The sequence below is a fragment of the Rhinoderma darwinii genome, chromosome 1 (assembly GCF_050947455.1).
Source record: "Rhinoderma darwinii isolate aRhiDar2 chromosome 1, aRhiDar2.hap1, whole genome shotgun sequence".
Taxonomy (NCBI): domain Eukaryota; kingdom Metazoa; phylum Chordata; class Amphibia; order Anura; family Rhinodermatidae; genus Rhinoderma; species Rhinoderma darwinii.
In genome coordinates this window covers 286,742,499-286,764,691 of record NC_134687.1, presented here as the reverse complement: position 1 = coordinate 286,764,691, position 22,193 = coordinate 286,742,499, and the positions used below count along the sequence as shown (strand labels likewise).

General features: G+C 45.0%; 1 long non-coding RNA gene across 2 annotated transcripts; it reads left to right on the top strand.

Moving 5' to 3' along the window:
- The first annotated feature begins 1,067 nt into the window (after positions 1–1,067).
- LOC142741392 (uncharacterized) lies at positions 1,068–15,078 on the top strand. Of its 2 annotated transcripts, none has more exons than XR_012881118.1 (4): positions 1,068–1,516; positions 11,667–11,784; positions 13,745–13,860; positions 14,947–15,078. It is a non-coding gene; the product is annotated as an uncharacterized LOC142741392 (long non-coding RNA). The 2 variants fall into 2 exon arrangements; XR_012881119.1 differs by lacking the exon at positions 1,068–1,516 and adding an exon at positions 10,596–10,742.
- The last annotated feature ends 7,115 nt before the right edge of the window (positions 15,079–22,193 follow it).

The window sequence follows — 22,193 nt, the reverse complement described above, 5'->3', positions numbered from 1 at the left end:
GGCCGGATGTGTGGCGTGCCAGGGGCTGGTGTAGTAACCTGACACTCTTGGAGATGTTTCCATTAATTGTAGCAGTTGAACTGTGGGGTGGGGCTATGGCTAACTCATCTGTGTTGTTTTGGTCAGACAATGAGAGCGTGGTGCATGCTGTGAACCACTTAACCTCTGCTTCTCTCCCTGTGGTGATACTTCTGCGCAGGTTGGTGCTGAGGTGTTTGCAGCATAACATCCACTTCAGGGCTCGCCAGGTTCCAGGTGTTGATAATAAAATTGCTGATGCTCTTTCTCTGTTTAATTTTCAGGCAATTCGTTCGCTCTGCCCGCGGGCAGACATGGAGGGGATGGAGTGCCCAGCTGGGCTATGGAGACTGCTGGATCACAGTTAGTGCCGTTCGTTCGGGCATCACTCGCCTCATCGACATGGACAGTCTACGGTAATGCGTGGAATGAGTGGTTAAATATGGTGGGGGAACGTATCGTTGGGCCTCCTGAAGCTCCTCGCTTGTCTTATGCGATGGAGTATTTGTCTGGTTTGTCGGAACGCGGCGTGTCGAGGTTAGTTGCACAGCGCCGCCTACTGGGTTTGTCATTTTTCTTTAAGCTTCATGGGTGGCCAGATGTCACAAAATCTTTTCTTATCCTGCAAGCCATTAAGGGGTGGAAGAAGTCAGCTGTGCGTAGGGCATCTAGGCGCCCTATTTATTTTGCTATTTTGTTGAAACTGTTACATTGTTTGCCGGGTGTGTGCGCATCTATGTTCGAATCGGCCCTGTTGTCTGCAGCGTTTTCTTTTTCCTTTTTTGGCGCTTTGCGAATATCCGAATTAGTTCCGCCCAGTGCTTCCCGGGTGGGCGGCCTTTTATTTGAGGACGTTAGTTTGTCTTCATCTGGCCTGCGTTTCCGGATCCGTCGGTCCAAAACAGACGTGTTCGGCAGGGGCTGCTGGGTGTCATTGCGGGCGATAGGGGGGGGCGGGTTGCCCGTTCGCGCTGGCAGCTTCCTATTTAAGCATGCGTAAGTCTGGCTCGCAGCTTTTTGCGCATATCGACGGCAGCCCCCTCACCAAGTTTCAGTTCTCTGCGGTATTTAAGAAGGGTCTTGTCGGCTGTGGGCCTCCCCCCGGGTGATTTCGGGACCCACTCGTTTCGCATTGGGGCGGTGACGACCGCCAGCGAATTGGGCTTGGCGGATACGGAAGTGCGTCGGATAGGGCGCTGGCGCTCAGATTGCTTTGCAGGGTACGTTCGCCCGGATTTGTTGCTGCATTAATTGTCTTTTCTTTTAGGTTACCGACCATCGGTATGGATTCTGGGCCATTCCTTCGTTTTCTGGGCTGAGCGGAGAGCAGCCATACGGCCCGGGGGACGATCGCTGGGGTTTCAGGACGCTGAGATCTTTTGGAGAGGCCTGAAGGGGCTGAAGTGGTTACAGGCCTTGCCGGAAGTGGTGGATATTAGCCGGCACCGGCTGGTGCCGACTGTTGGTGTTGCACATCGGGGGAAACGATCTTTGCTCAGTGAGTCTTGGGGAGTTGATGTCGTTAATACAGTCTGACCTCGAGCGGTTCGCTTCATTTTTTCCGGAGCTAGTATTGGTATGGTCAGAGGTAATCCCCAGGTTGGTGTGGCATGGTGCAAGAGACGGTAACGCTATTTAGAGGGGCCGGAGACTTCTCAATACACTGATATCTCGTTTCGTGAGGGACAGAGGAGGTGTAGTGATCAGGCACCGGGAATTGGAGGGCGATAACAGAGGCCTGTTATTGTCGGATGGAGTTCATCTGAATGATATTGGCATGAATATATTTCTGTCCGGCCTGTAGGACGGGATTGAGCAGGCTCTATTTCTCTTGGCTGGGGGTCGTGGTGGGTCGGAGGTACGTGTAGGGTGATTACACGCCCTCCTTGTGGCGGTTTGGTGAGGTGAAGTACCTACATGCCCACCTATGTTGGTAGGACGGCATACGGGTGTTTACCGTAAAATGTTAAATTATATTTATAATAAAAGCTGTGGCCGACCCCGAGTCAACCCACGTTAAAGGAACGTTCATGTTGTCCCTTGTCAAGTTACTATTAGGATATCCCTAGCTATGTTATCTAAGGGTTATGGTATACATGCAGTCATAGCGGCGCAGAAATACATTACAGGCAGAACTGCGCCAAATCCACCGAGAACCGCGCCTCTTTCTCCCGCACACTTTGGTTTTAGACTGACATATGAATCACTGGTTTAAGTAAAGCTCCACTATGTTTCACTGCCTCATCATTTATAAGATCTGCTCTTGCAGTCAGTGAATGGCAACACATTTACCTCCAACGGCTGACATTAACTTCCAACCCAGTCCTGCTCACAACCGGTGGTGGGTTTGTTACAATGTACACACATGTACCAGAGCTCATCTATGAGAAATAGTAAGTCTGAAAACATTTCCATTCACTGACAACAAACCAACGTTGAAAACAGTAATAAATCAAAACACTAAAAAAGGACATTAGAAAACAGAATTATACCCACAGCCCTGGACAAAAGTGCCACAATACAGGAACATATAAAAATACTAAAGCCAAACATAGACAAGAACAAGACTGACACAAAGTAACAAAGCCACAGCTCTCCTATGAGCAGACCACTGACAAAGCTGCAGATAATCCCCCAGTATAAGGAGCGGGTGCTGCATGTCATACAGGTGTACAATCACCCCCAGCAGCCATTCACTACATCACCCGGCTGACGAGAGGTCGGTCACACTGAGGGTCTTATTAATGTCAGGTGGAGCTCAGCCCTAATTAATGAGCCAATCATAGCGCCCGATAGTGATACAGATGTAGCAGAGCTGAATGTGTCAGTGATCAGGTCAGTGTGTTCATGGTGTCAGGGTATATTTACGTGTCGCTGTTTTCGCTGCGTTTTTTTTTGTCGCAACTTTGGAATTGCATTGTAATGGAGTTAATAACGCATGCGGTTTTCGGATCTTGTTTTAATTGCACATCAACCGCAACGTCCGAATACAACCTATCGGATTATTTACATCAGAGCGCCATAAAAACTGCATCAAATACGTACAGGGTGTAACCATGAATTGCCGAGATTGTTAATGAAAGACCAAAAATAATATAATATAATTGCGCCCCGCGGGTCCAGTCACACGTTGCGGCTGAGGTGCGATTAAAATGACATTAAAAAAATGCATCCAAAAATAGCACGCGTTTTTACTGCGATTTGGTGCAATTTATTTATTTTTTTTATGCGATTACGGTAAAAAATGCAACTGCATAGAAAAACGCAGCAAATTGTGGTAAAAACTCATGTGGTTTTCGGACGCAGTTTGCTGTAACGTCATTTGAATGGACCCAAATGCTGCGATAAGAAGAGATAAAAATCACTCCGGAATTGGCGCGGTTTGTGATGCGGTTTTCGCCTGCGCGGTTTTTACAGGTAAATCACATTTATTTTAGAAGTTTCACATTTAAAAAACGAGCTGGCAAATTCCACATCGGAAATCGGCCGGGTTGTTTTTATGCGTTTTTTACCGCGTAGCCAAAAATATCTCCTGTATAGAGATGAGCGAACCAGGACAACCGAACCCGGTTTCGGTCCGAACTTCGGGAAAAGTTCGATTCGCAGCGAATCCGAACTTCACTGGGTTCGGCCGAACCCGTTTTGACCGAACCCGGCTACATTTTGGCGCCTGCCACATGTTACATCTAAAATGGAGGATTTCACAAGATCACCTGACATCAGGCTACCCCATAATGCCTTGCAAACGGCTCTCCCAGCCAATCGGGAGGCAGCATAGGGGCGGGCTCAAGCCTGCAATAAAAGTCTATGCACGGAGCTCAGCGGCCATTTTACAGACAGGAGCTGTAGGGATAGCATCTCTGTGCAGTAAGGGAAAGCTTAAGGAATCTAAAAGGCAGGAATCCAGCAATCAAAGGGGCTCATCCACTACTCACTACCCTGCCAGTGTGTGAATACGCTTTTATAAGGGGCTCATCCCTGTTGCATCCAACTTGCAATACAGGCAGGCTTTGTAGTACTACAATGCCCAGCATTCCCTGAATCCGTGCACAGTGGCTGATAGAAATTCTCATTCATTGCCATTTGCCAAGCCAGTGTCAGTGTGAATACGCTTTTAGAAGGGGCTCATCCCCGGCCGTTAACATAACGAAATAACAATCCAACTTGCAATACAGGCAGCCTTTGTAGAAGTAGTAGTACTACAAGGCCCAGCATTCCCTGAGTCACCGCGGCGTGGCTGATAGAAATTCTCATTCATTGCCATTTTCCAAGCCAGTGTCAGTGTGAATACGCTTTTAGAAGGGGCTCATCCCCGGCCGTTAACATAACGAAATAACAATCCAACTTGCAATACAGGCAGCCTTTGTAGTAGTAGTAGTAGTAGTACTACAAGGCCCAGCATTCCCTGAGTGCACCGCGGCGTGGCTGATAGAAATTCTCATTCATTGCCATTTGCCAAGCCAGTGTCAGTGTGAATACGCTTTTAGAAGGGGCTCATCCCCGGCTGTTAACATAACGAAATAACAATCCAACTTGCAATACATGCAGCCTAGTAGTACTACAAGGCCCAGCAGTCCCTGAGTGCACCGCGGCGTGGCTGATAGAAATTCTCATTCATTGCCATTTGCCAAGCCAGTGTCAGTGTGAATACGCTTTTAGAAGGGGCTCATCCCTGGCCGTTAACATAACGAAATAACAATCCAACTTGCAATACATGCAGCCTAGTAGTACTACAAGGCCCAGCAGTCCCTGAGTGCACCGCGGCGTGGCTGATAGAAATTCTCATTCATTGCCATTTGCCAAGCCAGTGTCAGTGTGAATACGCTTTTAGAAGGGGCTCATGCCCCGGGTTTTGATTCAACTTGCTGCACTCCAGCAGTGAAATGTCTGGTAAAAAAAAGGTTGTGAAAGGACGGGGTAGAGGAAATAACACCCATGCCGTCTCCTCTTCCAGTCCAAATGTTGGATCTGTTGGTGCCAGACCCAGTACCAGCATTTGTGGCACAAGACATGTGCCCAGTTCCACTAGTAGCAGCAGCCATGTGCCTGCTGGTAGTAGTAGCAGTATCAGCAAGCCAGACTTGTCCATCTCCTCCGGTGGGCGGGTTACTTTAGACAATACGGCCATTGTGGACTGGTTGGCTGGCTCGCGGTCATCTCAGCAGGAAGACTCTGACGATCTGGCTTCAAGCCAGGTTTTGTTGGATTCCAGATCCTCTACAGTTCCTTGGCACAGTGACAGTAGTAATATAGGTATTTCTAGTGTTTCCATTCCATCATCTATGTCTTCGCTCCCCCTTCCTAGCGGTAAGCCATCTTTCCTGAGAGTCCTAAGAGACATCTCCTCGGGTGCGAAGGAAGATACTGAACAACATAGTGATGATGATGATTTGTATATACAAGGGGGAGCGCTGTGTGGCACTATATACAGTGGGGGCTTTACGGCGATATCTACAGGGGGGCTGTATTGCACTATCTACAAGAGGGAGGTTGAGGCGTTATCTACAAATGGGGTGTTACACTGTCTATAGGCGGGGCTATACAGCACTGTCTACAGGGGGGCAGTATGGCACATTCTACAGGGGGCTATATTTATAAGGGGGGCTGCTTGTGGCACCCGGGGGGGGGGCCCGGTCAAGAGTTTTTGCTGTGGAGCCCAGTCTTTCCTAGTTACGCCCCTGGATGGGAACTAGAGATGCAGCAGAAATATTAATAGTTTTTGGCACTCCATAAAATTTAATAAGTGATCAAAAAGTTGTATGTACCAAAAAATGGTACCAGTAAAAAATAAGCCCTCACACCACTCAGTCAACAATTAAGTTATGGCTCTCAGAATGTGGTGAAATAAATTATTTTTAACAATTGTTTTTCTTTGTAAAAGTAATAAAATAAAAAAATAACCTACTAGTCCGTCTCAATGAATTAGAATATCATCAAAAAGTTAATTTATTTAATGAATTCAATTCAAAAAGTGAAACTCATATATTATATAGATTCATTACACGCAGAGTGATCTATTTCCAGCATTTTTTTCTTTTAATGTTGATGAGTATGGCTAACCGTTAATGAAAAACCCGAAATTTAGTATCTCAGAAAATTAGAATATTATATAAGCCCAATTGCAAAAAACATTTTTAATAACGAAATGTTGGCCTACTGAAAAGGAAATTTCAGATAACTTCATGCTTCCCTCCGCTGACCAGCTTTATGGAGATGCGGATTTCATTTTCCAGCAGGACTTGGCACCTGCCCACACTGCCAAATGTACCAATACCTGGTTTAAAGGGGTTGTCCGAGATCCCAACATTTTTTCAAAAACTCTGTCATACATTACCCCTTATACAGACAACCTAAATAAAGCATTATTTTAAAAAAAAATTCTACTTAACACATTTCTTCTTTGAATTCAGCACAGTTTGTTTACATGCAGTTCAGCTCTGGTTTGTTGATCTTTCCTTGTGATGAAACTTTTTTCACGTGCACGCTCATTGCAGGCTGCAATGAGCGTGCACGTACCTTCCAAGAGTTCATGTGAGCTGTCCTTGCTCCTCCCGCTGACCTCCTTCACTGGACTTGTCTCCTTGCTGACATTCTTGAAGGATGATGAGCAAATGTTCTCCCCCCATTATGTTTTTCACATTTATGTTTTATTTCTCTTTTCAGGTCTATAAACCTCTTCGTGTCTACCCTAAGGGTATGTTCACACGCACTAATTACGGACATAATTCGGGCGTTTTTGCCCCGAATTACGTCCGAAAATAGCGCCTCAATAGCGTTGACAAACATCTGCCCATTGAAAGCAATGGGCAGACGATTGTCTGTTCACACGAGGCGTATATTTATGCGCCGCTGTCAAATGACGGCGCGTAAATAGACGCCCGCGTCAAAGAAGTGACCTGTCACTTCTTTGGGCATAATTGGAGCCGTTACTCATTGACTCCAATGAATAGCAGCGCCAATTACGTCCGTAATGGACGCGGCATTCAAGCGCCTGCACATGCCGTTATGGCTGAAATTACGGTGATGTTTTCAGGCTGAAACATCCCCGTAATTTCAGCCGTTACGGACGCCCTCGTGTGAACATACCCTAACCCTTGTCCACCCTCTTCTATCTCATGTCTCTCTCCACTAAGGCTATGTTCACACAGAGTTTTTTGGCAGGAACAATATCTGCCTCAAAATTCCGTCTTGAAGTTTGCGGCAGATTTACCTCTCCCTGCACGTTGTTTTTTGCGTCGTTTTTCCCGGCGTTTTTTGTGCGCTGTTTGCGTTTTTCTTTGCCGATTTTTTTCGGGGCGTTTTTCGCTTACTTTATCTTGGCGTTTTTTGCTTGTTTGTTTGCGTCTTTTTTTGCGATGTTTTTGAATGTGTTTTCCGTTTCGTTTATCGTATCCTTTTTTCGCGTCGTTTATCGTTTCTTTTTTTGCGTCGTTGTTCTCGGAAATTTTTTATGCGTTTTTCGTTGCGTCTTTCGTGTGGTTGTCCCCGTTTTTTTCGCAGCCTTCTTTGCCTCTTTGTTTGCGGCTTTTTTCGCGTCATTTTCCACGATATTTTTTTCGTCGTTTTGCGTGTCGTTTATCATAGCCTTTTTTTCTACGCTTTTCGCGTATTTTTTGGGGGTTTTTTTTTTCTGCGTTTTTCGTTGCGTCTTTCGTGGCGTTTTCCCTGTCGTTTTTCGTGGCGTTCTTTGCCTCTTTGTTTGCTGTTTTTTTCACGTTTTTTTTTTAATGTTTTTCCCCGCGTTTATCGTAGCCTTTTTGGCGTTGTTTTTTTATTGTTTTTTGCGGCGTTGTTTGCGGCTTTTTTTGCGTTCGTCCAGCCCCGTCTTATGCCTCATGCACACTTGCGTGTAAGATTGACGCCCGTGAGAAACGCATATGAAAACAGGCCAATTTAAAATAATGGGTCGCGTGTGCTGTGCGTGGTTTTCACGATCAGCACACGGGCGAGATTCACCCTGTTGAGAATGGGGCCTTAGGCACGATTTACACAAGCGTGAATCACGTCCGTGTGCTGTGCTTTGAAAAAACGCACAACACACGCGACCCATTTATTTCAATGGGGCCGTTGACACATGCGTGACTTTTCACGCAGCGAGAGTCCGCTGCGTGAAACATACTGCATGTCCTCTATTGGTGCGTTATCATGCACCTACACTCACATTGAAGTCAATGCATGCGTGAAAACCACAAACAGCACACACGTGTTTGGTGCGTGATTTACACAATTTGTTAGATGAAAAAAATGTGCTGGCTTTGTGAGTGCGTGAATAACACACGACAATCGAAAAGCACACTGATGCATAAGGGCGGATTTACACGAGCGTGTGCGTTTTGTGCACGCAAATACAGTGGCGTTTTGCGTGCACAAAATGCACTTGACAGCTCCGTGTCATGTTCATATGGTGCGCAGCTGCGTGCTTTTCGCGCAGCCACCATCATTATGACACTACGTTTGGATGTTTGTAAACAGAAAAGCATGTGGTGCTTTCCTGTTTACATTCATACTTTTTACTGCTGTTGCGCGAATCACGCACGTCCCACGGAAGTGCTTCTGTGTGGTGCGCGTGATTTTTACGCGCCCATTGACTTCAATGGGTGCGTGATGCTCGAAAAACGCAGAAATATAGAACATGTCGCGAGTTTTACGCAGCGTACTTACGCTGGGCAAAACTCACGGACAGTCTGCATGCCCCCATAGACTTGCATAGGTCCGTGCGACCCGCGTGAAAACCACGCGGGTTGCACGGACGTATAGCACGTTCGTGTAAATCCGCCGTAACGCACACACACAGACATGATTGACGCAAGTTTTTCACGCGTGTAAAATACACACGCTCGTGTGCATGAAGCCTTACTAATGGACGCTGTTAGACAGTAATGAACTAGTAATACATTTTAAAATAAATGAGGACATAGAAAAAATATTGTAATGAAATAACACACATAACACTGGTCAACGATTTTATTAAAAATAAAAAAGGGTGTCATTGAAGTAGTCCTTGAACTGTAAAAAACACATAACTAAGAAAAAAAAAGTGATGCTTAGATACACTGCTCATGTGTGATACTGTCTGTTTGACCATGTATCTAAGCCTACCACAAGGTAGCCTTAGATACATTACCCAAGCAGACAGTGTCACACATGGGCCATGTATCTAAGAATACATGTTAGGCTTAGATACAGGGCCCCAAAACACAAATCTTATACAGGAATAAAAAGAATGTCATCTGGGGTCCTGTATCTAAGCATACATTGTGTTAGGCTTAGATACAGGCTCCATGTGTGACAAATTTTTTTAGCCACTGTATCTAAGCCTAACAATGTAGGCTTAGATACAGGACCCCAGAAGATCTTTTACAGTTTAATATTATACGCTCTGCTCCGGGACTCCTGACATCGTAGCAGAGCCTATAATAGCGTAGTGCGGCTCCTCCTTGGGCCTGCTCGGTGCTACGGCGCAACGGTGTCCCGCGGGCCGCAGATAACAGCCTCAAGGGCTGCATGCGACCCGTGTGCTGCATCGAGTTGTCTGATCCCCTATCAAAGCCTACTATGTGTAGGCTTTGATAGGGGAAGAACTAAAAGTACAGAGGTCACTGTACCTCTCTAGTCCGCGGGTGCCGTCCCTCTTCACTTTTTTCACTGTGAACACGCATAGGCGCGCTCACAGTGAAAAAAAGCTGCATAGGCTGGGCGGGCACCCGCAGAAACGACACGTGTCCAGTGACGTGTCGTGTCCCATCCGAGGTCTCGCTGGGGCGAGACCATGTGATCGGGACACGACAGTGGAGGAGGAAGAAAACGTGACGTCAGAAGACAGGTGATCTGAAGAAAAGAGCTGCCAGAACGGAGAACAGAAGCAAGATTGCACAGGTAAGTATATTAGGGAATATTTAATGTGTGTATTGTGTGTTTAACTTTTAAATAAAAATATATCTCGGACAACCCCTTTAATAACCACAGTATCACTGTGAATGATTGGTCCGCAAACTCGCCTGACCTAAACCCCATAGAGAATCTATGGGGTACTGTCAAGAGTAAGATGAGACGCCAGACCGAACAATGCAGACGAGCTGAAGGCCGCTATCGAAGCAACCTGGGCTTTCATAACACCTCAGCAGTGCCACAGGCTGATCGCCTCCATGCCACGCTGCATTGATGCAGTAATTCATGCAAAAGGAGCCCCGACCAAGTATTGAGGGCATATACTGTACATACATTTCAGTAGGCCAACTTTTCGGTATTAAAATAATTTTTGAAATTGGGCTTATATAATCTAATTTTCTGAGACGCTAAATTTTGGGTTTTCATTAACGGTTAGCCATAATCCTCAACCTTAAAAGAAAACTATGCTAGAAATGGATATCTCTGTGTAATTAATCTATATAATGAGTTTCACTTTTTGAATTGAATTACTGAAATTAACTTTTTCATGATATTCTAATTCATTGAGAAGGACTAATATATAAATTTGGTATCACCGTAATCATACTTGAAACAAAAAATGTCTTTCTACAGAAAGGGTTAATGTGGTTTTCAAAGATACATTTTTATATTGTCACTAATTCTAAAGTCTACTCCACACTAACCTTCTAATTGTCTTACTAATTCCATAGTGCCCTGTTCTAGGAAAAACCGAAACCTAGCACATCTGAGGCAAACTGATGCCAACTGAAAGAGAAACAAAAATACCATTGAAATCAATGGTAATACAAACTGAGGTAATAGGTTCCGTTTGGCTTTCCATTCATCTGTTCCTCTAACTGAAAGGCTGAATGGAATAGATGAACGTTAGCCAGCACTAATGTGAACAGGCTCTTACTAGTTTGCTGGGATCAGAGCGATTGGGGTATATTCGTATGGTGCATTTTTGGAGGGGTGTGTGACAAGCTTCTTCCATCAGCGGCATCCATAGAATAACACTGTGCACCACAAGGGAAACTACTGCATGTGCAGTGCCGTTTGCATTGTTCAATGTAGGCTGCTTAAGGACGGGTCTGGTCACACACCCCTCCATCAGTGGCCATATTTTGTCATTATACCACTAGCTAAAAAGAAAAACTTGGACTTCATTGCATTTGCACCTTCTAAAAATGTGAGTAGTTACCATTAGAGGGAAGTAGCAAAACGTGCATATCCGCAGTTCTCGTCAGTTGCTAGATTACTAATATAAATGACAGAAGCTGACTGGAATAAAGGGACATCTTCACTCTAGGGGAAGACAGACCAGAGAATTGCATTACGTTCGTCATTTGCAGCTATCAATTGTTGGCAGTTGTAGTTTCTCAGCAGCTAGAAGCTATGTCAAGAGTGTCAACTCTCTCATTTTAGCCACCATAGGTGGACAAATAAGAAGTTATTGTATATTTTACAACTGAATTTGTATTTGAAGGCTGGGCCTATACAAATGTGTGCTGCAGCTTGTAAAGGTTTTCCACACAACTTACTAGTAAATATTTTCCCCTTAAAACAAACAAATAAAACTTTGCCTGGGGGGGGGGGGTGTTACGTGACGGCGATTCTTATGTTAATGTTCCATGAACCCATCGTGCTGTCCCCTCATACCGGACACTGTCCATAATGCTAAATGTCTTTCTTGGAGTGTTCTTATAAGCTTACAATGTCCCTTCTGTTTTCTCTTTTAGCATGAAGATTTAATTCTGCCTCCTGACACTGGACACCAATTCCCAGGGAAGCGTGGACCCACCAGACCTCCTTGCCAGTCTCTACCACGTCATCACTAGCCAGAGTTGCTGTGAAATAGTAGGTTCATAGTTTAGTTCATTTAAGTCTGAATGACTTTGTCATATCAGATATCCTTGTCCCATAAGCCTTCAACTACATTCTGTGTAGAAAGACTAATCCTAATCCGCCACAACTGTTTGTGGCCTTGACTGGGATTTCCGATCCCTCCTCTAGATCCTTTGGCCAGCTAGAATAATGTTCTTGGCTTTGGCCCTTCCTACATCCTATTCTCCATTCCATAATGTCCCTTGGCTTTTTTTGGCATACTGTGTGATTGTGATAATTGGGGGATTATTGCTTGAACACCATGCTGAAGATGGCAGTCCCTAGGACTAAAATACTCATAAGCATTTCTAGATTAATAGCATACATAATGGATTTATAATTCTAAACCATTATTGTAATAAATCCTAGTAATAAGGCGATCACCGTACAACTACATGGTGAAAATGCCGACCCATCCTTAGTTCCGCAGGATAGGTAGTAGCTACTTGAGCATGATTTGCTGCATTGATAATGGGGGGTTATCAGTGTAGCACCGTGTGAAAATGGCTATAAATATAGCAAATACTAGTCAGTAAGAAATATTGATGCAGTGTATTACTGTATCCCTAATAACTTGACAAGCAGTATATGCCAGATAGGTGAGATCACTGATCCCAGGTTTTTTGCCTTACAGGACAATGTGTTCTGGCTTTGGACCTTTCAGGGCTCCACTATTTAAAATTATATTCCCTCCATTCCATAATGTCCCTTTGCTTCTTTGGCATACTGTGTGATTGTGATAATTGGGGGATTATTGCTTGAACACCATGCTGAAGATGGCAGTCCCTAGGACTAAAATGCTGATTAGCATTTCTAGATCAATAGCATACATAATGGATTTATAATTCTAAACCATTATTGTAATACATCATAGTAATAAGGCGATCACCGTACAACTACATGGTGAAAATGCCAACCCATCCCTAGTTCCGCAGGATAGGTAGTAGCTACTTATGCATGATTTGCTGCATTGATAATGGGGGGTTATCAGTGTAGCACCGTGTGAAAATGGCTATAAATATAGCAAATACTAGTCAGTAAAAAATATTGATGCAGGTAGCAGCAAATCCTAGACATAGTCCAGTATAGAACAAAGTACTAGTCCTGATAGAAGACCATTAGCAGTATATACCCCAGAAATCCTGAGGTACAAAATGGAAGGACATAATGTAATTTGTTTTATTTTAACAGGGCTTGTTATGATGAGTTCCTGGATTTCCAATGATCGTCTGTCATGAGAATGTATATTCTTCCTGAGCATCAATTGTCTTTCCTCTTCTGTGCAGTCTTCCTTTCTCAAACTAATCATGAAGGTGGAAGTGCTTGTCTTTTTTTTCCTTCTGGATTTGTTTACTCAAGTGCTTGAAGTTCATAAATTTGTGATTCTTTCTGTGTTTACACATTTTTAAGTGTGGGAGTTTGAAGTGAGAAACTCAGGCTTCAGTTAAACATTGGAGATGTTGGTGGGTATTTTATTTGTTAACCTGCCATTCGTGTTGTGGCAACCGCCGGCCCTTCTGTCACGTGTTGTGGCAGCCGCCGGCCCTTCTGTCACGTGTTGTGGCAGCCGCCGGCCCTTCTGTCACGTGTTGTGGCAGCCGCCGGCCCTTCTGTCACGTGTTGTGGCAGCCGCCGGCCCTTCTGTCACGTGTTGTGGCAGCCGCCGGCCCTTGTGTCACGTGTTGTGGCAGCCGCCGGCCCTTCTGTCGCTTGTGTCAATGCAATAACTGCAAATATTGCCTTTATGCGTTTCCACTGGGATAATAGGAGATTACAGCTGCTGCAATGCTCATGGTCACATTAAAGTAATATGATGCGGTGCAAATCACTTTTTTTTTTCAGGGTTTGAAAGGTGGTGCAGTTTCTAAAGCTTCTATTGGTGTTCTCACGATCTGTTTGTTCAGTGTCTTTTACTTACTGTAATTTCTTGCAGGCATGAGAAGTTTTCGATCTCCCGTGGACCCCCGAAGGGACGTTAAACAACCACCTAAATTTGCCATCCATGCACTAGTCATTCAACAAGACTGGGCAGGAAGCCACCATAAGATGGTATGTCCATTGCGTTTCATTATTTTCTCACTTTACATTGTCCCTAACACAAGAGGCAAAAAATGGGAATCCTTTGCTGGTCTCAATAACTCCCTTCCCTCTATTAAAACGAAAAAATAATGATTCATAATCCCCCCATTATGAATCAAATCTTTTTAGTGTTAATGGGGGATGGGAATGTTGGCATTGGTGATTTATTGTTGTTTTTCTTAATCTTTGTGTTTTATTAATAGTAGGACTACTTATGTTCTACTCAAAGTAGTTTGTTTCCTTTTCACCTTTTCTGGTGAAGACCCACCCCATCCCAGATTTGCTTTTGTATATGGAGTAGTGCTGTATGCAACTACAGCCTCCACTAAAGTACATTGGCTTGTGATATTTTGCGAGACATCCAATGTCATCCGTTGATCCCATAGTACCAGGTTTTAAATGGCTATCCAAAGCTGACTTAAAGGTATTATGATTCATAAGCCCCCCATTATGAGTCAATCCTTTCTGTGTGAATGGAGGGTTGCTGAAGGGTGTTGGTGGTAGACTGCTATTTAACTGGTTAGTTCCCTTTAAAAAGGTAGAGTTCATCTTCAAACAATGTTTCAGATGAGCAGTGGTAGATGGTAATCCATTATAATAGCTTTCTGGCCATCAGGTGTAAGGTTCCCTTATTCAGGCTTTCATGAGGAGTCTCTAAACTAGAGGTCCCAAAATGTTTAGAATGGCAGTTCGAAGCTGGCTTCCAGAAGTGCCCTTTTCATGATCAGTTAAAGGTATTATGATTCATAAGCCCCCCATTATGAGTCCATCCTTTCTGTGTGAATGTAGGGTTGCTGAAGGGTGTTGGTGGTAGACTGCTATTTAACTCGTTAGTTCCCTTTAAAAAGGTAGAGTTCATCTTCAAACAAGGTTTCAGATGGCAGTGGTAGGTGGTAATCCATTATGCTGGCTCAATTTACACAATCAGGAATAGGGTTTATCTCGTCTGCAGTTGCAAATCAGTAAGTGACTTTTTCTGAACTTTCCTAGTTGTAATTCGCTTCAATATACTGTAATGAGATTAAAATAATCTGAGAATTGAATTTTCTCTTCTAGGTTCACGCTGACTGGGGAATACTCTTCATCTCTTAATCTGCTATGCTGTGTAGTAATCATCCACTTGCAGTATCAAGAACACATGTGACTTGGAGACCTGGCTGCACAGGATTCTTGAAGAGAACCTTTCACCAGCCCATAAATGTGCATCTGAGTGCACCGTGTAATAGGCACCGCTCTACAAACCTTGTCCACTTTAAACTGTTCCTACCCCCCTCCGTTATTTAGATATCGGTGCCGTTATATTTGGCAGCCATTATGTAAAAACCCCCTGAAAGATCAATGGAGAGTTTCTTTCATTGTAAATGGCAGGGGGCGTGATACTTGGCACCCCCTGTCGCCCTTGATTGCCGAGAGCTGAAGAATGAGAGCGCACATGCGTGCACGCTCTCATTCACTTTTCAGCTCTCGGCAGACAAGGACGACCAGACTGTTTGATCTAGACTGAGATTACACAGCACAAGCCGCTCTGATAATGTCCGTGGCTGATTTGACAGTGTCAGTGTGTTCAGTATCACGCCCCATGCCATTTACAATAACACTTAGAGATTGGCCGTTCAGGGGGTTATTTACATATCGGGCACCAAATCTGAAGGCACCGATATCTAAATAACAGAGAAGGCTAGGAACCGTTTAGAGTGGACAGGGTTTATGCAGCAGTGCCTATTACATGGTGCACTCAGCTGGACATGAATGGGCTGGGGAAAGGTTCTCTTTAATAGGTTACAATTGAGCAATGTTAAAGTTTAAAACTGATTAAAATGTATTTCTTACCTTGAATCTACATTTGCAATACCATGTAAGACCCTTTTGGATTTATGTTAATAGTTTGTGAATAAAATTAGCATTTTACTTTTAAATGTATGGACTATTTTTGTTTTACATTTTAATATATGAAAAAACTGCACGGAGTTGGTATTGGCAGGGCATACATGTCAGGAGAGCATGGAACAACCCAGATTAAGGGGCGGGAAGGGGTACAGACGAGTGGGAAAAAAATGTGTGTGTGTGTGTGTGTGTGTGTGTGTGTGTGTACACACATACAATGCCCCCTCTGGAGAAAAAGGAACACTACTCTATGTAAACGGTGGAACTTTACTTCAGACTTGGTTCATACTAAATATATGTGTGTATTTATATATATATATTGTGAGACAGTGACAGGTAAAGTCATTGAGGGAAGGTACATTTCCCCTAGAATCCTGTCATATGTATCTTAGGCTCCAGGGAATGAGTAGTTCTTGCAATAGAAAGCTCTAGCTTTCCAATCTCGGCTTAAGGAAAAGCCGGAAAAAGGGCCTGGAGTTGGATTGGAGAAGAGCAGGGCGGGTTCCCCAATCCCTAGTCCATCTCTGTTTGTAGGACAAGGCTGCTGCTCCATTAGCTGCACCTGTAGCCTGTGTATAAAAAGGTGCAGACACAGTGTGTGTGAGTCTCACCCCTGACTCAGACTGGAGACTACTAAGGCTGGAGTAGCCTGTATTCTATGGGAGTAAAGACCTGTGTTACTTTGTGTCCAGTGCCTGGTAGGAAGGCACTTGGTATAGTTAGATAATATCTTGTTTAGTTAGTGCTCAGACGAGCAGGATTTATTTTGTATTTTGCCTTGTTGTACAAGAGGCTGTTTCTTTGACAAGAATAAAAACACAGGCAAAGCCCTGTTATGACTTTTAATGCACGGTGTCCCTGTCTCTGGCTACAAAGAAACCGCTGTACCAACCTCTCCTGATGCTAAACCCTCACATATGGTGGCCGATGCGGGCGCAGTCTTAAAGAGACATACACCTATTTAAAAGGACTTTTGCTGCTCCAAGTGGAAAATCGTTGCTAGGGGTAACAACACAATTTTTTTCTCCCCGAGAGTGCTTGGAAGTGTATGTCTTGGGTGAAGGCGGCAACAGGGCTAAAAGAGACTGTTAAAATGGATGAAATACTTAAACAGCTGATCCAGGCTATATCAACCAGGGGAAGATAAGCACAGCTCTGCAAGAAGCCAGCGCGACTCAGCGAATGGTGCATGAGGAAGCCATACGTGCACAGGCTGAAACCAATATTCTGCTGGGTGAAGCCCACAGACTGGCCTTAAAAGAACAGCAGCAAATTAATCGCTATTTGCAAGACCAAATTCAGGCCTCAGTGGAGAGGTCAGCGGGGCCTCATGGTTTGCGCCAAACCACTCGTGCAGCGGTACAGACATCTCTGCAGAAGATTACATCCACCGACGACGTTGAGGCCTATCTCATGGTGTTTGAGCGAGTGGCAGAACGAGAGAAGTTACCTTCAGATCAGTGGGCAGCAGTGGTGGCACCTTTCCTAACCGGAGAGCCGCAAAAGGCGTACTTTGATCTCAATGAGCAGGATGCCAAGGATTACTCCAAGCTGAAGGGTGAGATCCTTGCCCGTCTGGGTCTTAATATGAATGTGCGTGCTCGACGGGTGCACAACTGGTCTTTCGTGGAACACCTACCTGCGCCATCACAAATTATGATCTTGTCCATCTTGCAAGGAAATGGCTACAGCCAGAGGAATCAACCCCGGCGCAGATCGTGGAGAGAGTGGTGCTTGACAAATACATCCGCTCCTTACCACCGAAGGTTCAGCGTTGGGTTGGTCAAGGAGATCCTACAGATGCGGAACAGCTGGTGAACCTGATTGAAAGGTACAGAGCTACTCAGGATCTACTCCAAGAAGTACCGCCTGGATGTTCTAACCCCAGGAACAGCAAATCGTGCGGAGCACCCGGTAAGACTGTTCCATTTACTAGAGGGGTGAGAAATGTCTTTAAGGGAGGTGGCTCAGAAGGGGAGCAGACGGAGGGAAGAAATCCCAGAGAGACACTGAAGGCCAGACCAGGGTCTCAAGTTAGGGACCGGGGCCGCATACAGTGCTGGCGGTGTTATGGACCTGGGCATATTGCTGCCAATTGTCCCCTGACTACTGAGCCAATGGAGTGTGATGCAGCAAGGCGAATATCCTTGTTTGCACGTCCTGTTTGTTCTGCTGAGACTGTTTACGAGACTAAGCAACAAATGTGTGTCGTAAAAGTGGAAGGGTGTACTGTGGGTGCCTTGCAGGATTCTGGGAGTCTGGTTACCCTTGTGCATGCCAGCCTGATAGACCCTGGAACATTCAGCGGACATAGTATAGGGGTCCTGTGCATACATGGGGACACTAAAGAATACCCCACCGCTGTGGTCACTCTAGAGACTTCCTGTGGAACCGCTTGCCATGAAGTGGGTGTGGTCAAGTCCCTGATGCACAGTGTGATCCTGGGGAGAGACTTCCCAGTGTTCTGGGACTTGTGGAGGAAGAAAGATGTAACCTCCACTGTAAATGTTAATGATGGTATTAATGTGTGCGCTGTGATTGGCCCAGAACCCTTTGGCGACGATGCTGAGGTGCCAGCAGTAGGGGTGGCCACTGAGCCTGATAAATTTCCTCTGGCTGTTTTTGCTGGTGAAACAGATGAGCAGGAGGAAATTTCTGAGATACCAGAGTTAAATGTATCACGTAACAATTTTGGGACCGCTCAACTTAGCGATCCCACATTGGTAAAAGCCAGGGAAAATACTAAGGTATTAAATGGAGTGCATCAAAATCCAGGGGCTGATAAGGTGTTTCCACACATGGCAGTTAACCAGGATTTGCTGTATCGGATAGATAACGTACGTGAGGAGGTTGTTGAACAGCTGGTGATACCCCAACCGTATCGTAGAACGGTGTTGGACCTGGCTCATAAACACGTGCTGGGTGGACATCTAGGTTGCGAAAAGACCAGAGAGCGTATCTTACAACGATTCTTCTGGCCGGGGGTATATACGGAAGTTCAGAGGTATTGCGAGTCCTGCCCGGAGTGTCAGATAACGGCTCCTATGCCACATTTTAGGAGTCCGCTGGTGCCTTTGCCTATCATTGGGACCCCTTTTGAAAGAATTGCCATGGATCTGGTCGGCCCTTTAGTCAAATCCTCTAGAGGACATCAATATATCCTAGCGGTGTTGGACTATGCCACACGCTACCCTGAGGCAGTCCCTTTTCGAAATTCCTCTTCAAAAGCCATTGCAAGAGAGTTGTTTTACATGTTTTCCCGTACTGGCTTACCTAAGGAAACTGATCAGGGAACTCCCTTTATGTCCAAAATCACCAAGGAATTATGTAAACTGCTGAAAATTAAACACCTGCGTACCTCTATATATCACCCTCAAACTGATGGTCTTGTCGAAAGATTCAATAAGACATTAAAAGGCATGTTGAGGAGGGTGGTTAGTAAGGATGGGAAGGATTGGGACTGTCTTCTGCCCTATTTGATGTTCGCTGTACGTGAAGTTCCTCAATCATCCACAGGGTTTTCTTCTTTTTTCGAACTTGTATACGGCAGACAACCCCGTGGTCTCCTGGACATAGCCAAGGAAACCCGGGAGCAAGAGTCCACACCTTATAGGAGTGTAATTGAGCATGTCACGTTGATGCAAGACCGAATCGCTGCGGTCATGCCGATAGTTAAGGAACACTTGGAGCAAGCTCAGGATGCTCAGAACAGGGTGTATAACCGAACTGCTAAAGTTAGAAATTTTAACTCTGGTGATCGAGTGTTGGTCTTAGTGCCAACCGAAGAAAGCATATTTCTTGCTAGATGGCAAGGGCCGTATGAGATAATTGAAAAGGTGGGGGATGTAAATTATAAAGTTTACCAACCAGGTAAAAGGAAGACAGTGCAGTTATACCATGTAAACTTAATTAAGCCATGGAAAGAAAGAGAGACCCTCGTGGCAGTAAAGACCCCCTATAGTCCTAACCCAGATGTGTATGTGTCAGAATCCCTCGCAAAGCCACAGAAACAGGAGACAAAAGAGTTTGTGCAGAGAAACACAGACGTGTTTTCAGAACTGCCAGGACAGACCAGTATAATAAAACATGACATTGTGACCGAGCCTCAGGCTCGGGTCCACTTGAAACCCTACAGAGTCCCTGAAGCTTGTAGACAAGCCATATCTGAGGAGGTCAAGAAAATGCTAGACCTTGGGATTATTGAAGAGTCAAAAAGTGAATGGTCAAGTCCCATTGTATTGATTCCGAAACCAGATGGGTCATTGCGTTTCTGTAACGACTTCCGCAAGTTAAATGAGATGTCAAAGTTTGACGCATACCCAATGCCAAGAGTTGACGAGTTAATAGAGAGACTGGGCCATTCAAGGTATTTTTCAACACTTGATTTAACCAAAGGCTATTGGCAAGTACCCCTCACGGAGGGCGCCAAAGAGAAAACTGCGTTCATCACCCCGGATGGACTGTTTCAATATATTTGTTTACCATTTGGGCTACATGGGGCTCCAGCGACCTTTCAAAGTTTAATGGACATAGTCCTCAAAACCCATCGTCGGTATGCTTCGGCATATCTGGACGACATTATAATCTTTAGTGATGACTGGGAAAGCCACTTACCAAAAGTACAAGCAGTACTAAACTCCCTCAGAGCCGCGGGGTTAACAGCAAACCCAAAGAAATGTTCCTTAGGCTTGGAGGAAGCACGGTATCTGGGGTACATAATTGGGAGAGGAGTGATAAAGCCACAGGTCAACAAAGTTGAGGCTATCCAAAACTGGCCCCAGCCCTCAACCAAAAAGCAGGTCAGAGCTTTTCTAGGAATTGTAGGTTATTACCGCAGGTTCATTCCAAACTTTGCCAGCACAGCTGCGCCCCTGACAGATCTTACCAAGGGAAGTAAGTCTGTCATGGTCAAGTGGGACACGAAGGCTGAAAGCGCCTTTCAAGAGTTGAAACTGGCCCTGTGTAACAAACCAGTCTTAGTCACTCCTGACTTCAAAAAGGAGTTTGTTGTCCAAACTGATGCTTCTAATGTGGGGCTCGGAGCAGTTCTGTCACAAGAGGTGGGTGGTGAGGAACATCCTGTGACCTATTTGAGCAGAAAACTTACCCCGGCTGAGAAAAACTATAGCATAGTTGAACGGGAGTGCTTGGCAATTAAGTGGGCACTTGAGTCCCTGAGATATTATTTATTGGGTCGTCGGTTTAGGTTGGTTACAGACCACTCTCCTCTTACGTGGATGTGTCAAGCTAAAGAGAGAAATGCAAGAGTTACACGGTGGTTTCTTACTTTGCAGAACTTCAAATATACTGTGGAACACAGAGCAGGAAAACTGCAGGGCAATGCTGACGCTTTGTCTAGGACACACTGCCTTGTAGCTAAATGTGTCCGATCCCACGGGCTCGAACAGAGGAAGAGGGTATGTGAGACAGTGACAGGTAAAGTCATTGAGGGAAGGTACATTTCCCCTAGAATCCTGTCATATGTATCCTAGGCTCCAGGGAATGAGTAGTTCTTGCAATAGAAAGCTCTAGCTTTCCAATCTCGGCTTAAGGAAAAGCCGGAAAAAGGGCCTGGAGTTGGATTGGAGAAGAGCAGGGCGGGTTCCCCAATCCCTAGTCCATCTCTGTTTGTAGGACAAGGCTGCTGCTCAATTAGCTGCACCTGTAGCCTGTGTATAAAAAGGTGCAGACACAGTGTGTGTGAGTCTCACCCCTGACTCAGACTGGAGACTACTAAGGCTGGAGTAGCCTGTATTCTATGGGAGTAAAGACCTGTGTTACTTTGTGTCCAGTGCCTGGTAGGAAGGCACTTGGTATAGTTAGATAATATCTTGTTTAGTTAGTGCTCAGACGAGCAGGATTTATTTTGTATTTTGCCTTGTTGTACAAGAGGCTGTTTCTTTGACAAGAATAAAAACACAGGCAAAGCCCTGTTCTGACTTTTAATGCACGGTGTCCCTGTCTCTGGCTACAAAGAAACCACTGTACCAACCTCTCCTGATGCTAAACCCTCACAATATCTATCAAAGGTTTACAGTCCAGTACAAATGTGAATAATCTGATGAATATTATTAATACTAGACTTGATCACAATTCCTTTCTATGGCAGCTCAGTCCAATATAATTCAGCTAAAGAGGGCCTTCTCCACTTCGCTCACTGAGGTGAATATTTGTATCTTCACATCAGGATTACTCACAATTTGATGCTGCACAATTCTGGGGATCAGATTGTATGCAAGTGAATGTGACATGGAAGCCACGGTGCACCTACTCTACCCAAACCATTAAGAGTGGTGAAGCAGAAGATTCCTTGCACAGCTCTCCTGTCTGGCTGGATATTGACTTCTCCTTATGGAGCAGGATAATCGACATGCCTTCTTAGCGAGGACTTGGATAGAGGTGTGATTCCTGGATGTTGA